The sequence below is a fragment of the Mus pahari genome, chromosome 3 (genome assembly GCF_900095145.1).
Source record: "Mus pahari chromosome 3, PAHARI_EIJ_v1.1, whole genome shotgun sequence".
In the NCBI taxonomy this organism is placed as follows: domain Eukaryota; kingdom Metazoa; phylum Chordata; class Mammalia; order Rodentia; family Muridae; genus Mus; species Mus pahari.
This window is the reverse complement of record NC_034592.1, coordinates 77,597,617-77,602,059: the sequence shown is the minus strand read 5'-3', so window position 1 is coordinate 77,602,059 and position 4,443 is coordinate 77,597,617.

Here is a 4,443-nt window from a genome sequence, read left to right as displayed (position 1 = left end):
GCCTGACACACAGCAGAGGGAGAGCCTCCTGCAGCTGCTGGATCACAGCCTGCTACAGTGCCTGTCACACAGCAGATGCACAGAAGAGTGCCTGCCCCCTCAAGGGCATGGGGCACATGCCCTCTCTTTCAGATGAGGGAGAAGGTCAAAGCTATGTTAGCCTGCTTACTATATGACCGATACCTGACCAAACTGCCTGGAGGGGGAGGGGCTGTTGTGGCTCCAGCTTCAGGGGTGTCAGTTCACAGTGGTAGGTCATACGAATGGGACACCCACGTGTACTGGGTCCTTGAATCTATACTGACCCTGTGGTTCAGTCACTCCTACCAGAAGAATATAGTGTGGTTGGGGGATGGGGGTAATGCCAAGGGCAGAGGGGGCTTTCTAAGATGTGTTAGATGGAAGTTTCTGCTTCCTGTGTTCACCTGTGAGCATTGAGTGGGAAGGCCCCATGGAGGAGGACACCCCCCAGTCCTTCCCCTTGTCCCAGCAGGAGGGGGAGTGCAGCCACCTTGCACCCTCTGCAAGGCCAGCAGAACTACCCAACCCACATCTAGAGAGATTGCAGGTCATCCTAAACCTGTGGGGAAACAGCATACATCGATAGATGTCTAACACACTAGCCTAGGGTATGAGCTGGATTATTTGAAGGGAACTGGGGTTTCTTATAGAACTGTAGGCTCCAAAAAGCCACCGACAAAGAGCCAGCAGCCAGAATCTGGTAGCCAGCAGCAGCGGGTGCTCCTACCGGCCAAAGCACCCATGAAAGTACCTGAACCTCACGTCTGGGTGTCCTGGTAGATGGGTGTGACTGACTCAGATGTCACCCAGGCCATGCAATGGGCCTTTTGCCTCACAGGATGCTGGGTCTGCTGCCCCAGCATCCATCCTGAGATACAGCCTCTTGTGGGCTCGGAGGGCTAAGAAAATGAGACCCAGAAATGGCTATTTTTTTCCAGTCTTGATCTTTCTTTGTTTAAAGATGCTTTTTGCCCTTGAACTTGCCCAAACTCATTGCTTTGCAGTTGAGGAAAGTGAGACATAGAGAGCTTAAAGGAGGTTTCCCAGAGCACAGAGCAAATCACTGTCCACCCAGAACAGATGGGCGTGCCCTGTGCCTTCCACTGGGTTGCTTTCGTGTCACTTCTGAGAATTGAATCTGTCTCCTTATGCTTGCATAAGGACTCTGCCTACTGAATTATCTCCCCATCTTTTATTTATTAATCACTTTTCTACTAGACACCACTTTAAAATGAAAAATAAAAAAGGCTTAGAGGCACACACCTGTAATCCCAGCACAGGGAAGGCAGAGGTCGGCAGATCCCTTGCTAGCCAGCATGGCCTTGCTAGCCACCAGGCCCAGTAAAGAAACTTCTCTCAAAACAAACAAAAAACAAGCCAGGCAGTGGTGGCACATGCCTTTAATCCCAGCACTTGGGAGGTAGAGGCAGGCAGATTTCTGAGTTCGAGGCCAGCCTGGTCTACAGAGTTAGTTCAGGACAGCCAGGGCTATACAGAGAAACCCTGTCTCAAAACAAAACAAAACAAAACAAAAAACAAAAAACTATTGGATGATCCCTAAGGTTGGCTCCTAACCTCCACACACACACACATACACACACACACACTCACACACAGACACACACACACACACACAGTAAAGATTAGTAAAGTCTGTGGCGTGCTTAGCACATGCCAGGCACTAGTCTAAACACAAAAGTATATTCATGTCTCCGATTCTGGTCATATCTCCATTTTTACAGAAGAAGGCTCCTCAGTATAGAGAGGTTAGCGTAGCTCACAGCACAGAGCAGACTCCCTCTCTGTACACTGAGGCTCCTCATGGACACAAAGACAATGTCCGAATCATCAATGGCTGTAGAACTCTGACCCACACCCTTGACAGCCATCATGGCCCAAAGGCAGCCACCTCTGCAGCGTTGACCCAGGTCAGTCTCCTTCCTGCCTCTACCTCCACCATCAACACTTCCAAGCCAGAAGCTGCAACCTCCAAGCCTGCACACCTCTAGTTAGCTTGCTGCCATTGCTTCCTGTTCTACTTGTCCAAGTGGTCCCTGAAGTCTTTCCAGCAGGCCTCTCTCCTCCTCTGCCTGCCTTCCAGTCTTTACCAGCTACTGTAGCTACTGTACAACTGTGGCCAATCCCGTTGCCGTAGCAAACTGTAACCATGAAATCATCCTCATGCACTCTCATCTGGGTGACAAGCCCAGGACCAGGAAACCCTGTGAAAGGCCCCAAATCCCAAATCTTAAAAAAAGCTATCACTGGTCTAAACAGCTGCCACCCTAGCAAGCTCTCTGTACTGCTGAGTTTTGAAGGTAGCTGAGACCGAGTTGTGATCTGTCTGAGCAGCTTTCTGTCACGATCTCATGTAATACCTGAGTTCATCAACTTACAAAGAGAAATGTTGGCTAGGCAGGATACCTCTGCCTATGATGCTAGCACTCCGGAGGAGGAGGCAAGAGGAGAGAAAATTTGAGGATAGTTTGGTCTATATAGCAAGACTCAAGGCAATTTTTGAGTTTTTCGGTCTATGACTAATGGCCCAGCTTTAGACCTGTGGTGGGGCAGCACATAGTGTCTCGATCCTGGAGCAAAATCCAAAGCCCTCACCTCATAGCTGGAGAGCGGAATGAGAAGGAGGACCCCTAATCACTCCTCACTACCCCTTAAGTGTTCTACCTCCATAGTAACCAAGCCTCCAAGTTACAGGTGACCTCTGGAGGACATCGGAGATCCATGCCACAGCAGAACCAGAGCTCTGTTGTCTGCCTGACTGGCAGATGCCATGCTGGAGGAACTGCAGTGGGCAGGTGAGCTTCCTGGAGATGGTCCACAGCTGCAATGGATTTTATGTCACAGATTTTACAGAGTTTCTGATTTGATTTAAGTGGGTTTAGGAAGTTAGGGTAGTTGGTAGGGAAGATGTGGGAGATGGTTTGCGCTGTAATTTGGGAGACTGTTTGGCCAAGAAGCTATAATAAAGAGAACCAAGAGTAAAATGTGCCCCTCTTTGTAGAATAGTGAGGGCTGCCTAGATTAGAAAAGGACCACAGCGAGCCTTCACGAGTCACAGGCATGTATTTGTACTTGTGGAAGAGAAAAAAGGCTTGCGACAAGTCAATGACTAAAGAAAACATGACAAGAACAAAGTGAGCTTGACTGCTAAGGGTTCGGGAGTTTCACCTATAGGATTCAGGTTAATGATCAAAGGCAGTAACGGCGTCTCGGTGTCCACTGCTAAGACTGAGCTTCTCCATTTATTATGAAATCTAGTTTTCCTGTTTTTGTAACTATAAATCTGCTGATGGGTTTTGGTGTGCGCCTTGAGGACTTAGTGCTGTGCAGCGTGCAGACTGGACAGGGTCTTGCTTTTCTGTTGTCTAAAGGAGGTAAAGGATCCCTGGCCTACAGCTCTCTGCATTTTCTTTACTATGGAAACAAACTAAGGATTGGTAGAAGGTGTCTTAGTTAGGGTTTTACTGCTGTGAACAGACACCATGACCAAAGCAAGTCTTATCAAGAACAGCTTTTAGTTGGGGCTGGCTTACAGGTTCAGAGGTTCAGTCCATTATCATCAAGGTGGGAGCATGGCAGTATCCAGGCAGGCATGGCACAGGCAGAGCTGAGAGTTCTACGTCTTCATCCAAAGGCTGCTAGTGGAAGACTGATTTCCAGACAACAAGGGTGAGGATCTTAAGCCCACACCCACAGTGACACACCTACTCCAACCAGGTCACACCTATTCCAACAAGGCCACACCTCCAAATGGTGCCACTCCCTGGCCCAAGAACATACAAACCATCACAGAAGGTTAGCTGTGTTAGATGACTAAGAATTGTTAAGTCAGAATAGAAGGACATCCATCTCCTGTGTTGTAATTGCAAGATGCAGCCTGCCAGTAAAGAGCTGGCTGAGAAAGACGCCTGGCTTGCTAACGCTTTGTTAGTTGTAACAAGTTGCTTAGACATGAATGTAATGGATCCTTGGGAATAATATGTTTTTCTCCTGTAATACGTAAAATGATTAATCATGTGAGGGGGACATACTGTTTTTTATTTGTATGCATTGTAATCACTCACAGGAAGAAAAATGGAAGGGAACCACACTGTAATGTTTATACTGTTTGAAAGATTTTGCTGGGGGGTATAAAATGTGAGAGAAAATTAAGCTATTGGAGCCTTGCTTCATCCACTCTGTGTGTGTGTGTGTGTATGTGTGTGTGTGTGTGTTTACCCTCTCTGCAGGCCCCAGAGTGTGTGTGTGTGTGTGTGTGTGTGTGTGTGTGTTTACCCTCTCTGCAGGCCCCAGAGAATTAAATTTTGCTCTACTGCTCAGAGAAAAAAGATCTGCTGCTCAGTTGTGGACTCCACATGACCCCTCAGTACTCCCACTGTCGGGGCACATGACCCCTCAGTACTC